General features: G+C 50.9%; 1 protein-coding gene across 2 annotated transcripts in view; it reads right to left on the bottom strand.

Annotated features, from left to right (window-relative positions):
• Positions 1-1,781, bottom strand: part of LATS2 (large tumor suppressor kinase 2) — a 95,136-nt gene extending 93,355 nt beyond the window's left edge. For both annotated transcript variants that reach the window (XM_073613451.1, XM_073613452.1), the window contains exon 1: positions 1,650-1,781. The gene's annotated coding sequence lies outside the window, so the exon portion shown is untranslated. The remainder of the gene's footprint in view (positions 1-1,649) is intronic.
• Between the last annotated feature and the right edge of the window lie 12,835 nt (positions 1,782-14,616).

The raw sequence follows: 14,616 nt of genomic DNA, 5'->3' as shown, positions 1-14,616 counted from the left end.
AGGACTGGAGTTGAGAAACAGTGCTATAGATCCTACATGTCCCCTCTCTACAGATCCTACATGTCCCCTCTCTACAGATCCTACATGTCCCCTCTCTACAGATCCTACATGTCCCCTCTCTACAGATCCTACATGTCCCCTCTCTATAGATCCTACATGTCCCCTCTCTATAGATCCTACATGTCCCCTCTCTATAGATCCTACATGTCCCCTCTCTATAGATCCTATCTCTACAGATCCTACATGTCCCCTCTCTACAGATCCTACATGTCCCCTCTCTATAGATCCTACATGTCCCCTCTCTATAGATCCTACATGTCCCCTCTCTATAGATCATACATGTCACCTCTCTATAGATCCTACATGTCACCTCTCTATAGATCCTACATGTCCCCTCTCTATAGATCCTACATGTCCCCTCTCTATAGATCCTACATGTCCCCTCTCTATAGATCCTACATGTCCCCTCTCTATAGATCCTACATGTCCCCTCTCTATAGATCCTACGTGTCCCCTCTCTATAGATCCTACGTGTCCCCTCTCTATAGATCCTACATGTCCCCTCTCTATAGATCCTACGTGTCCCCTCTCTACAGATCATACATGCCCCCTCTCTATAGATCCTACATGTCCCCTCTCTATAGATCCTACGTGTCCCCTCTCTATAGATCCTACGTGTCCCCTCTCTATAGATCCTACGTGTCCCCTCTCTATAGATCCTACATGTCCCCTCTCTATAGATCCTACATGTCCCCTCTCTATAGATCCTACGTGTCCCCTCTCTACAGATCATACATGCCCCCTCTCTATAGATCCTACATGTCCCCTCTCTATAGATCCTACATGTCCCCTCTCTATAGATCCTACATGTCCCCTCTCTATAGATCCTACATGTCCCCTCTCTATAGATCCTACATGTCCCCTCTCTATAGATCCTACATGTCCCCTCTCTATAGATCCTACATGTCCCCTCTCTATAGATCCTACATGTTCCCTCTCTATAGATCCTACATGTCCCCTCTCTATAGATCCTACATGTCCCCTCTCTATAGATCCTACATGTCCCCTCTCTATAGATCCTACATGTCCCCTCTCTATAGATCCTACATGTCCCCTCTCTATAGATCCTACATGTCCCCTCTCTATAGATCCTACATGTCCCCTCTCTATAGATCCTACATGTCCCCTCTCTATAGATCCTACATGTCACCTCTCTATAGATCATACATGTCACCTCTCTATAGATCCTACATGTCCCCTCTCTATAGATCCTACATATCCCCTCTCTATAGATCCTACATGTCCCCTCTCTATAGATCTTACATGTCACCTCTCTATAGATCATACATGTCCCCTCTCTATAGATCCTACATGTCCCCTCTCTATAGATCCTACATATCCCCTCTCTATAGATCCTACATGTCCCCTCTCTATAGATACCTCCTTTCAGCATTCACATGCCCCCTCTCTAGTACTCTATGTCCAGTGCCCAGCCTGCATTCCGTCCTCCCGGACCCCCCGGTGTACAGCAGCACTCAGAGTCCCCCGAGAAGCCCATACTCCGGTACAGTGGATCTCCTGTCCCCGGTATGGGGCGCTCTTTGTGTGCACACGTGTGCCCGGGGAGAGGGGGAGGGAAGAGCCATTACCTGTGTCTGGCCTTGTGTCCGCTCGGCTCCCCCGGTCTCCGCTCTCCCCCACAAGCGGTACATACGGCAGGACGGACTTGGACGTTCACCGCATTGTTTGCATTCCATTGTGGTCACGTGTTCCGGGCTGTCTGCGTCAGATCTACGCCAGTCAACGATTGGATGAGGCTGCCGGGGGGCGTGACTAAAGGAGAACTGAGTTTGTTCTTGTTCTGAGCATCATGGAAAGCAGAGACTGGGCATACAGGGCGAGATATTGTACTGGGAGAGAGAGTGTACTGGGAGAAAGAGTGTACTGGGAGAGAGAGTGTACTGGGAGAAAGAGTGTACTGGGAGAGAGAGTGTACTGGGAGAAAGAGTGTACTGGGAGAGAGAGTGTACTGGGAGAGAGAGTGTACTGGGAGAGAGAGTGTACTGGGAGAGAGAGTGTACTGGGAGAGAGAGTGTACTGGGAGAGAGAGTGTACTGGGAGAGAGACTGTACTGGGAGAGAGAGTGTACTGGGAAAGAGACTGTACTGGGAGAGAGACTGTACTGGGAGAAAGAGTGTACTGGGAGAGAGAGTGTACTGGGAGAAAGAGTGTACTGGGAAAGAGACTGTACTGGGAGAGAGACTGTACTGGGAGAAAGAGTGTACTGGGAGAAAGAGTGTACTGGGAGAGAGAGTGTACTGGGAGAGAGAGTGTACTGGGAGAAAGAGTGTACTGGGAGAGAGAGTGTACTGGGAGAGAGAGTGTACTGGGAGAGAGACTGTACTGGGAGAAAGAGTGTACTGGGAGAGAGAGTGTACTGGGAGAAAGAGTGTACTGGGAGAGAGAGTGTACTGGGAGAAAGAGTGTACTGGGAGAGAGAGTGTACTGGGAGAAAGAGTGTACTGGGAGAGAGAGTGTACTGGGAGAGAGAGTGTACTGGGAGAGAGACTGTACTGGGAGAAAGAGTGTACTGGGAGAGAGAGTGTACTGGGAGAAAGAGTGTACTGGGAGAGAGAGTGTACTGGGAGAAAGAGTGTACTGGGAGAGAGAGTGTACTGGGAGAGAGAGTGTACTGGGAGAGAGAGTGTACTGGGAGAGAGAGTGTACTGGGAGAGAGACTGTACTGGGAGAGAGAGTGTACTGGGAAAGAGACTGTACTGGGAGAGAGACTGTACTGGGAGAAAGAGTGTACTGGGAGAGAGAGTGTACTGGGAGAAAGAGTGTACTGGGAGAGAGAGTGTACTGGGAGAAAGAGTGTACTGGGAGAGAGAGTGTACTGGGAGAGAGAGTGTACTGGGAGAGAGACTGTACTGGGAGAAAGAGTGTACTGGGAGAGAGACTGTACTGGGAGAAAGAGTGTACTGGGAGAGAGAGTGTACTGGGAGAGAGAGTGTACTGGGAGAGAGAGTGTACTGGGAGAGAGACTGTACTGGGAGAGAGAGTGTACTGGGAGAAAGAGTGTACTGGGAGAGAGAGTGTACTGGGAGAGAGACTGTACTGGGAGAGAGAGTGTACTGGGAGAGAGAGTGTACTGGGAGAGATAGTGTACTGGGAGAGATAGTGTACTGGGAGAGAGAGTGTACTGGGAAAGAGAGTGTACTGGGAAAGAGACTGTACTGGGAGAGAGAGTGTACTGGGAGAAAGAGTGTACTGGGAGAGAGAGTGTACTGGGAGAGAGAGTGTACTGGGAGAGAGAGTGTACTGGGAGAAAGAGTGTACTGGGAGAGATAGTGTACTGGGAGAGATAGTGTACTGGGAGAGAGAGTGTACTGGGAGAGAGAGTGTACTGGGAGAGAGAGTGTACTGGGAGAGAGAGTGTACTGGGAGAGAGAGTGTACTGGGAGAAAGAGTGTACTGGGAGAGAGAGTGTACTGGGAGAGATAGTGTGCTGGGAGAAAGAGTGTACTGGGAGAGAGAGTGTACTGGGAGAAAGAGAGTACTGGGAGAGAGAGTGTACTGGGAGAGAGAGTGTACTGGGAGAGAGAGTGTACTGGGAGAGAGAGTGTACTGGGAGAGAGAGTGTACTGGGAGAGAGAGTGTACTGGGAGAGAGAGTGTACTGGGAGAGAGAGTGTACTGGGAGAGAGAGTGTACTGGGAGAGATAGTGTGCTGGGAGAAAGAGTGTACTGGGAGAGAGAGTGTACTGGGAGAAAGAGTGTACTGGGAGAGAGAGTGTACTGGGAGAAAGAGTGTACTGGGAGAGAGAGTGTACTGGGAGAGAGAGTGTACTGGGAGAGAGAGTGTACTGGGAGAGATAGTGTGCTGGGAGAAAGAGTGTACTGGGAGAGAGAGTGTACTGGGAGAGAGAGTGTACTGGGAGAAAGAGTGTACTGGGAGAGAGTACTGGGAGAGAGAGTGTACTGGGAGAAAGAGTGTACTGGGAGAGAGAGTGTACTGGGAGAGAGACTGTACTGGGAGAGAGAGTGTACTGGGAGAGAGACTGTACTGGGAGAGAGAGTGTACTGGGAGAGAGTACTGGGAGAAAGAATGTACTGGGAGAAAGAGTGTACTGGGAGAGATAGTGTACTGGGAGAAAGAGTGTACTGGGAGAAATAGTGTACTGGGAGAGAGTACTGGGAGAGAGAGTGTACTGGGAGAGAGAGTGTACTGGGAGAGAGAGTGTACTGGGAGAAAGACTGTACTGGGAGAGAGAGTGTACTGGGAGAAAGAGTGTACTGGGAGAGAGAGTGTACTGGGAGAGAGAGTGTACTGGGAGAAAGAGTGTACTGGGAGAGAGTACTGGGAGAGAGAGTGTACTGGGAGAGAGAGTGTACTGGGAGAGAGAGTGTACTGGGAGAGAGAGTGTACTGGGAGAGAGAGTGTACTGGGAGAAAGAGTGTACTGGGAGAGAGAGTGTACTGGGAGAGAGAGTGTACTGGGAGAGAGAGTGTACTGGGAGAAAGAGTGTACTGGGAGAGAGTACTGGGAGAGAGAGTGTACTGGGAGAGAGACTGTACTGGGAGAGAGACTGTACTGGGAGAGAGAGTGTACTGGGAGAGAGACTGTACTGGGAGAGAGAGTGTACTGGGAGAGAGAGTGTACTGGGAGAGAGAGTGTACTGGGAGAAAGAGTGTACTGGGAGAAAGAGTGTACTGGGAGAGAGACTGTACTGGGAGAAAGAGTGTACTGGGAGAGAGAGTGTACTGGGAGAGAGAGTGTACTGGGAGAGAGAGTGTACTGGGAGAGAGAGTGTACTGGGAGAAAGAGTGCACTGGGAGAAAGAGTGCACTGGGAGAGAGAGTGCACTGGGAGAAAGAGTGCACTGGGAGAGAGAGTGCACTGGGAGAGAGAGTGTACTGGGAGAAAGAGTGTACTGGGAGAAAGAGTGTACTGGGAGAGAGAGTGTACTGGGAGAGAGACTGTACTGGGAGAGAGACTGTACTGGGAGAGATAGTGTACTGGGAGAGAGACTGTACTGGGAGAGAGACTGTACTGGGAGAGAGACTGTATTGGGAGAGAGAGTGTACTGGGAGAAAGAGTGTACTGGGAGAGAGACTGTACTGGGAGAGAGAGTGTACTGGGAGAGATAGTGTACTGGGAGAGATAGTGTACTGGGAGAGAGAGTGTACTGGGAAAGAGAGTGTACTGGGAAAGAGACTGTACTGGGAGAGAGAGTGTACTGGGAGAAAGAGTGTACTGGGAGAGAGAGTGTACTGGGAGAGAGAGTGTACTGGGAGAGAGAGTGTACTGGGAGAGAGAGTGTACTGGGAGAAAGAGTGTACTGGGAGAGATAGTGTACTGGGAGAGATAGTGTACTGGGAGAGAGAGTGTACTGGGAGAGAGAGTGTACTGGGAGAGAGAGTGTACTGGGAGAGAGAGTGTACTGGGAGAGAGAGTGTACTGGGAGAGAGAGTGTACTGGGAGAGATAGTGTGCTGGGAGAAAGAGTGTACTGGGAGAGAGAGTGTACTGGGAGAAAGAGAGTACTGGGAGAGAGAGTGTACTGGGAGAGAGAGTGTACTGGGAGAGAGAGTGTACTGGGAGAGATAGTGTACTGGGAGAGAGAGTGTACTGGGAGAGAGAGTGTACTGGGAGAGAGAGTGTACTGGGAGAGAGAGTGTACTGGGAGAAAGAGTGTACTGGGAGAGAGAGTGTACTGGGAGAGAGAGTGTACTGGGAGAGATAGTGTGCTGGGAGAAAGAGTGTACTGGGAGAGAGAGTGTACTGGGAGAGAGAGTGTACTGGGAGAGAGAGTGTACTGGGAGAGATAGTGTGCTGGGAGAAAGAGTGTACTGGGAGAGAGAGTGTACTGGGAGAAAGAGTGTACTGGGAGAGAGAGTGTACTGGGAGAGAGAGTGTACTGGGAGAGATAGTGTGCTGGGAGAAAGAGTGTACTGGGAGAGAGAGTGTACTGGGAGAAAGAGTGTACTGGGAGAGAGAGTGTACTGGGAGAGATAGTGTGCTGGGAGAAAGAGTGTACTGGGAGAGAGAGTGTACTGGGAGAAAGAGTGTACTGGGAGAGAGAGTGTACTGGGAGAGAGAGTGTACTGGGAGAGATAGTGTGCTGGGAGAAAGAGTGTACTGGGAGAGAGAGTGTACTGGGAGAGAGTACTGGGAGAGAGAGTGTACTGGGAGAGAGAGTGTACTGGGAGAGAGAGTGTACTGGGAGAGAGAGTGTACTGGGAAAGAGACTGTACTGGGAGAGAGACTGTACTGGGAGAAAGAGTGTACTGGGAGAGAGAGTGTACTGGGAGAAAGAGTGTACTGGGAGAGAGAGTGTACTGGGAGAAAGAGTGTACTGGGAGAGAGAGTGTACTGGGAGAGAGAGTGTACTGGGAGAGAGACTGTACTGGGAGAAAGAGTGTACTGGGAGAGAGACTGTACTGGGAGAAAGAGTGTACTGGGAGAGAGAGTGTACTGGGAGAGAGAGTGTACTGGGAGAGAGAGTGTACTGGGAGAGAGACTGTACTGGGAGAGAGAGTGTACTGGGAGAAAGAGTGTACTGGGAGAGAGAGTGTACTGGGAGAGAGACTGTACTGGGAGAGAGAGTGTACTGGGAGAGATAGTGTACTGGGAGAGATAGTGTACTGGGAGAGAGAGTGTACTGGGAAAGAGAGTGTACTGGGAAAGAGACTGTACTGGGAGAGAGAGTGTACTGGGAGAAAGAGTGTACTGGGAGAGAGAGTGTACTGGGAGAGAGAGTGTACTGGGAGAGAGAGTGTACTGGGAGAGAGAGTGTACTGGGAGAAAGAGTGTACTGGGAGAGATAGTGTACTGGGAGAGATAGTGTACTGGGAGAGAGAGTGTACTGGGAGAGAGAGTGTACTGGGAGAGAGAGTGTACTGGGAGAGAGAGTGTACTGGGAGAGAGAGTGTACTGGGAGAGAGAGTGTACTGGGAGAAAGAGTGTACTGGGAGAGAGAGTGTACTGGGAGAGATAGTGTGCTGGGAGAAAGAGTGTACTGGGAGAGAGAGTGTACTGGGAGAAAGAGAGTACTGGGAGAGAGAGTGTACTGGGAGAGAGAGTGTACTGGGAGAAAGAGTGTACTGGGAGAGAGAGTGTACTGGGAGAGAGAGTGTACTGGGAGAGAGAGTGTACTGGGAGAGAGAGTGTACTGGGAGAGAGAGTGTACTGGGAGAGAGAGTGTACTGGGAGAGATAGTGTGCTGGGAGAAAGAGTGTACTGGGAGAGAGAGTGTACTGGGAGAAAGAGTGTACTGGGAGAGAGAGTGTACTGGGAGAGAGAGTGTACTGGGAGAGATAGTGTGCTGGGAGAAAGAGTGTACTGGGAGAGAGAGTGTACTGGGAGAAAGAGTGTACTGGGAGAGAGAGTGTACTGGGAGAAAGAGTGTACTGGGAGAGAGAGTGTACTGGGAGAGAGAGTGTACTGGGAGAGAGACTGTACTGGGAGAGAGAGTGTACTGGGAGAGAGACTGTACTGGGAGAGAGAATGTACTGGGAGAAAGAGTGTACTGGGAGAGATAGTGTACTGGGAGAAAGAGTGTACTGGGAGAAATAGTGTACTGGGAGAGAGTACTGGGAGAGAGAGTGTACTGGGAGAGAGAGTGTACTGGGAGAGAGAGTGTACTGGGAGAAAGACTGTACTGGGAGAGAGAGTGTACTGGGAGAAAGAGTGTACTGGGAGAGAGAGTGTACTGGGAGAGAGAGTGTACTGGGAGAAAGAGTGTACTGGGAGAGAGTACTGGGAGAGAGAGTGTACTGGGAGAGAGAGTGTACTGGGAGAGAGAGTGTACTGGGAGAGAGAGTGTACTGGGAGAGAGACTGTACTGGGAGAAAGAGTGTACTGGGAGAGAGAGTGTACTGGGAGAGAGAGTGTACTGGGAGAGAGAGTGTACTGGGAGAAAGAGTGTACTGGGAGAGAGTACTGGGAGAGAGAGTGTACTGGGAGAGAGACTGTACTGGGAGAGAGACTGTACTGGGAGAGAGACTGTACTGGGAGAGAGACTGTACTGGGAGAGAGAGTGTACTGGGAGAGAGAGTGTACTGGGAGAGAGAGTGTACTGGGAGAAAGAGTGTACTGGGAGAGAGACTGTACTGGGAGAAAGAGTGTACTGGGAGAGAGAGTGTACTGGGAGAGAGAGTGTACTGGGAGAGAGAGTGTACTGGGAGAGAGAGTGTACTGGGAGAAAGAGTGCACTGGGAGAAAGAGTGCACTGGGAGAGAGAGTGCACTGGGAGAAAGAGTGCACTGGGAGAGAGAGTGCACTGGGAGAGAGAGTGTACTGGGAGAAAGAGTGTACTGGGAGAAAGAGTGTACTGGGAGAGAGAGTGTACTGGGAGAGAGACTGTACTGGGAGAGAGACTGTACTGGGAGAGATAGTGTACTGGGAGAGAGACTGTACTGGGAGAGAGACTGTACTGGGAGAGAGACTGTATTGGGAGAGAGAGTGTACTGGGAGAAAGAGTGTACTGGGAGAGAGACTGTACTGGGAGAGAGAGTGTACTGGGAGAGATAGTGTACTGGGAGAGATAGTGTACTGGGAGAGAGAGTGTACTGGGAAAGAGAGTGTACTGGGAAAGAGACTGTACTGGGAGAGAGAGTGTACTGGGAGAAAGAGTGTACTGGGAGAGAGAGTGTACTGGGAGAGAGAGTGTACTGGGAGAGAGAGTGTACTGGGAGAGAGAGTGTACTGGGAGAAAGAGTGTACTGGGAGAGAGAGTGTACTGGGAGAGAGAGTGTACTGGGAGAGAGAGTGTACTGGGAGAGAGAGTGTACTGGGAGAGAGAGTGTACTGGGAGAAAGAGTGTACTGGGAGAGAGAGTGTACTGGGAGAGATAGTGTGCTGGGAGAAAGAGTGTACTGGGAGAGAGAGTGTACTGGGAGAAAGAGAGTACTGGGAGAGAGAGTGTACTGGGAGAGAGAGTGTACTGGGAGAGAGAGTGTACTGGGAGAGAGAGTGTACTGGGAGAGATAGTGTACTGGGAGAGAGAGTGTACTGGGAGAGAGAGTGTACTGGGAGAGAGAGTGTACTGGGAGAGAGAGTGTACTGGGAGAGAGAGTGTACTGGGAGAAAGAGTGTACTGGGAGAGAGAGTGTACTGGGAGAGAGAGTGTACTGGGAGAGATAGTGTGCTGGGAGAAAGAGTGTACTGGGAGAGAGAGTGTACTGGGAGAGAGAGTGTACTGGGAGAGAGAGTGTACTGGGAGAGATAGTGTGCTGGGAGAAAGAGTGTACTGGGAGAGAGAGTGTACTGGGAGAAAGAGTGTACTGGGAGAGAGAGTGTACTGGGAGAGAGAGTGTACTGGGAGAGATAGTGTGCTGGGAGAAAGAGTGTACTGGGAGAGAGAGTGTACTGGGAGAAAGAGTGTACTGGGAGAGAGAGTGTACTGGGAGAGAGACTGTACTGGGAGAGAGAGTGTACTGGGGAAGAGACTGTACTGGGAGAGAGACTGTACTGGGAGAAAGAGTGTACTGGGAGAGAGAGTGTACTGGGAGAAAGAGTGTACTGGGAAAGAGACTGTACTGGGAGAGAGACTGTACTGGGAGAAAGAGTGTACTGGGAGAGAGAGTGTACTGGGAGAAAGAGTGTACTGGGAGAGAGAGTGTACTGGGAGAAAGAGTGTACTGGGAGAGAGAGTGTACTGGGAGAGAGAGTGTACTGGGAGAGAGACTGTACTGGGAGAAAGAGTGTACTGGGAGAAAGAGTGTACTGGGAGAGAGAGTGTACTGGGAGAAAGAGTGTACTGGGAGAGAGAGTGTACTGGGAGAGAGAGTGTACTGGGAGAGAGACTGTACTGGGAGAAAGAGTGTACTGGGAGAGAGAGTGTACTGGGAGAAAGAGTGTACTGGGAGAGAGAGTGTACTGGGAGAAAGAGTGTACTGGGAGAGAGAGTGTACTGGGAGAGAGAGTGTACTGGGAGAGAGAGTGTACTGGGAGAGAGAGTGTACTGGGAGAGAGACTGTACTGGGAGAGAGAGTGTACTGGGAAAGAGACTGTACTGGGAGAGAGACTGTACTGGGAGAAAGAGTGTACTGGGAGAGAGAGTGTACTGGGAGAAAGAGTGTACTGGGAGAGAGAGTGTACTGGGAGAAAGAGTGTACTGGGAGAGAGAGTGTACTGGGAGAGAGAGTGTACTGGGAGAGAGACTGTACTGGGAGAAAGAGTGTACTGGGAGAGAGACTGTACTGGGAGAAAGAGTGTACTGGGAGAGAGAGTGTACTGGGAGAGAGAGTGTACTGGGAGAGAGAGTGTACTGGGAGAGAGACTGTACTGGGAGAGAGAGTGTACTGGGAGAAAGAGTGTACTGGGAGAGAGAGTGTACTGGGAGAGAGACTGTACTGGGAGAGAGAGTGTACTGGGAGAGAGAGTGTACTGGGAGAGATAGTGTACTGGGAGAGATAGTGTACTGGGAGAGAGAGTGTACTGGGAAAGAGAGTGTACTGGGAAAGAGACTGTACTGGGAGAGAGAGTGTACTGGGAGAAAGAGTGTACTGGGAGAGAGAGTGTACTGGGAGAGAGAGTGTACTGGGAGAGAGAGTGTACTGGGAGAGAGAGTGTACTGGGAGAGAGAGTGTACTGGGAGAAAGAGTGTACTGGGAGAGATAGTGTACTGGGAGAGAGAGTGTACTGGGAGAGAGAGTGTACTGGGAGAGAGAGTGTACTGGGAGAGAGAGTGTACTGGGAGAAAGAGTGTACTGGGAGAGAGAGTGTACTGGGAGAGATAGTGTGCTGGGAGAAAGAGTGTACTGGGAGAGAGAGTGTACTGGGAGAAAGAGAGTACTGGGAGAGAGAGTGTACTGGGAGAGAGAGTGTACTGGGAGAGAGAGTGTACTGGGAGAGATAGTGTACTGGGAGAGAGAGTGTACTGGGAGAGAGAGTGTACTGGGAGAGAGAGTGTACTGGGAGAGAGAGTGTACTGGGAGAGAGAGTGTACTGGGAGAGATAGTGTGCTGGGAGAAAGAGTGTACTGGGAGAGAGAGTGTACTGGGAGAAAGAGTGTACTGGGAGAGAGAGTGTACTGGGAGAGAGAGTGTACTGGGAGAGAGAGTGTACTGGGAGAGATAGTGTGCTGGGAGAAAGAGTGTACTGGGAGAGAGAGTGTACTGGGAGAGAGAGTGTACTGGGAGAGAGAGTGTACTGGGAGAAAGAGTGTACTGGGAGAGAGTACTGGGAGAGAGAGTGTACTGGGAGAAAGAGTGTACTGGGAGAGAGAGTGTACTGGGAGAGAGACTGTACTGGGAGAGAGAGTGTACTGGGAGAGAGACTGTACTGGGAGAGAGAGTGTACTGGGAGAGAGTACTGGGAGAAAGAATGTACTGGGAGAAAGAGTGTACTGGGAGAGATAGTGTACTGGGAGAAAGAGTGTACTGGGAGAAATAGTGTACTGGGAGAGAGTACTGGGAGAGAGAGTGTACTGGGAGAGAGAGTGTACTGGGAGAGAGAGTGTACTGGGAGAAAGACTGTACTGGGAGAGAGAGTGTACTGGGAGAAAGAGTGTACTGGGAGAGAGAGTGTACTGGGAGAGAGAGTGTACTGGGAGAAAGAGTGTACTGGGAGAGAGTACTGGGAGAGAGAGTGTACTGGGAGAGAGAGTGTACTGGGAGAGAGAGTGTACTGGGAGAGAGAGTGTACTGGGAGAGAGAGTGTACTGGGAGAAAGAGTGTACTGGGAGAGAGAGTGTACTGGGAGAGAGAGTGTACTGGGAGAGAGAGTGTACTGGGAGAGAGAGTGTACTGGGAGAGAGTACTGGGAGAGAGAGTGTACTGGGAGAGAGACTGTACTGGGAGAGAGACTGTACTGGGAGAGAGAGTGTACTGGGAGAGAGACTGTACTGGGAGAGAGAGTGTACTGGGAGAGAGAGTGTACTGGGAGAGAGAGTGTACTGGGAGAGAGAGTGTACTGGGAGAAAGAGTGTACTGGGAGAGAGACTGTACTGGGAGAAAGAGTGTACTGGGAGAGAGAGTGTACTGGGAGAGAGAGTGTACTGGGAGAGAGAGTGTACTGGGAGAGAGAGTGTACTGGGAGAAAGAGTGCACTGGGAGAAAGAGTGCACTGGGAGAGAGAGTGCACTGGGAGAAAGAGTGCACTGGGAGAGAGAGTGCACTGGGAGAGAGAGTGTACTGGGAGAAAGAGTGTACTGGGAGAAAGAGTGTACTGGGAGAGAGAGTGTACTGGGAGAGAGACTGTACTGGGAGAGAGACTGTACTGGGAGAGATAGTGTACTGGGAGAGAGACTGTACTGGGAGAGAGACTGTACTGGGAGAGAGACTGTATTGGGAGAGAGAGTGTACTGGGAGAAAGAGTGTACTGGGAGAGAGACTGTACTGGGAGAGAGAGTGTACTGGGAGAGATAGTGTACTGGGAGAGATAGTGTACTGGGAGAGAGAGTGTACTGGGAAAGAGAGTGTACTGGGAAAGAGACTGTACTGGGAGAGAGAGTGTACTGGGAGAAAGAGTGTACTGGGAGAGAGAGTGTACTGGGAGAGAGAGTGTACTGGGAGAGAGAGTGTACTGGGAGAGAGAGTGTACTGGGAGAGAGAGTGTACTGGGAGAAAGAGTGTACTGGGAGAGATAGTGTACTGGGAGAGATAGTGTACTGGGAGAGAGAGTGTACTGGGAGAGAGAGTGTACTGGGAGAGAGAGTGTACTGGGAGAGAGAGTGTACTGGGAGAGAGAGTGTACTGGGAGAGAGAGTGTACTGGGAGAGATAGTGTGCTGGGAGAAAGAGTGTACTGGGAGAGAGAGTGTACTGGGAGAAAGAGAGTACTGGGAGAGAGAGTGTACTGGGAGAGAGAGTGTACTGGGAGAGAGAGTGTACTGGGAGAGATAGTGTACTGGGAGAGAGAGTGTACTGGGAGAGAGAGTGTACTGGGAGAGAGAGTGTACTGGGAGAGAGAGTGTACTGGGAGAGAGAGTGTACTGGGAGAGAGAGTGTACTGGGAGAGAGAGTGTACTGGGAGAGATAGTGTGCTGGGAGAAAGAGTGTACTGGGAGAGAGAGTGTACTGGGAGAGAGAGTGTACTGGGAGAGAGAGTGTACTGGGAGAGATAGTGTGCTGGGAGAAAGAGTGTACTGGGAGAGAGAGTGTACTGGGAGAAAGAGTGTACTGGGAGAGAGAGTGTACTGGGAGAGAGAGTGTACTGGGAGAGATAGTGTGCTGGGAGAAAGAGTGTACTGGGAGAGAGAGTGTACTGGGAGAAAGAGTGTACTGGGAGAGAGAGTGTACTGGGAGAGAGAGTGTACTGGGAGAGATAGTGTGCTGGGAGAAAGAGTGTACTGGGAGAGAGAGTGTACTGGGAGAAAGAGTGTACTGGGAGAGAGAGTGTACTGGGAGAGAGAGTGTACTGGGAGAGATAGTGTGCTGGGAGAAAGAGTGTACTGGGAGAGAGAGTGTACTGGGAGAGAGTACTGGGAGAGAGAGTGTACTGGGAGAGAGAGTGTACTGGGAGAGAGAGTGTACTGGAGAGAGAGTGTACTGGGAAAGAGACTGTACTGGGAGAGAGACTGTACTGGGAGAAAGAGTGTACTGGGAGAGAGAGTGTACTGGGAGAAAGAGTGTACTGGGAGAAAGAGTGTACTGGGAGAGAGAGTGTACTGGGAGAAAGAGTGTACTGGGAGAGAGAGTGTACTGGGAGAGAGAGTGTACTGGGAGAGAGAGTGTACTGGGAGAGAGAGTGTACTGGGAGAGAGACTGTACTGGGAAAGAGTGTACTGGAGAGAGACTGTACTGGAGAAAGAGTGTACTGGGAGAGAGAGTGTACTGGGAGAGAGAGTGTACTGGGAGAGAGAGTGTACTGGGAGAGAGACTGTACTGGGAGAGAGAGTGTACTGGGAGAAAGAGTGTACTGGGAGAGAGAGTGTACTGGGAGAGAGACTGTACTGGGAGAGAGAGTGTACTGGGAGAGATAGTGTACTGGGAGAGATAGTGTACTGGGAGAGAGAGTGTACTGGGAAAGAGAGTGTACTGGGAAAGAGACTGTACTGGGAGAGAGAGTGTACTGGAGAAAGAGTGTACTGGGAGAGAGAGTGTACTGGGAGAGAGAGTGTACTGGGAGAGAGAGTGTACTGGGAGAGAGAGTGTACTGGGAGAAAGAGTGTACTGGGAGAGATAGTGTACTGGAGAGATAGTGTACTGGGAGAGAGAGTGTACTGGGAGAGAGAGTGTACTGGGAGAGAGAGTGTACTGGAGAGAGAGTGTACTGGGAGAGAGAGTGTACTGGGAGAGAGAGTGTACTGGGAGAAAGAGTGTACTGGGAGAGAGAGTGTACTGGAGAGATAGTGTGCTGGGGAGAAAGAGTGTACTGGGAGAGAGAGTGTACTGGGAGAAAGAGAGTACTGGGAGAGAGAGTGTACTGGGAGAGAGAGTGTACTGGGAGAAAGAGTGTACTGGAGAGAGAGTGTACTGGGAGAGAGAGTGTACTGGGAGAGAGAGTGTACTGGAGAGAGAGTGTACTGGGAGAGAGAGTGTACTGGGAGAGAGAGTGTACTGGGAGAGATAGTGTGCTGGGAGAAAGAGTGTACTGGGAGAGAGAGTGTACTGGGAGAAAGAGTGTACTGGGAGAGAGAGTGTACTGGGAGAGAGAGTGTACTGGGAGAG

Source organism: Aquarana catesbeiana, linkage group LG02 (assembly GCF_042186555.1).
Source record: "Aquarana catesbeiana isolate 2022-GZ linkage group LG02, ASM4218655v1, whole genome shotgun sequence".
NCBI classification, from domain to species: Eukaryota; Metazoa; Chordata; class Amphibia; order Anura; family Ranidae; genus Aquarana; species Aquarana catesbeiana.
The sequence above is the reverse complement of the archived record's forward strand: the minus strand, read 5'-3'. Positions and strand labels throughout refer to the sequence as shown.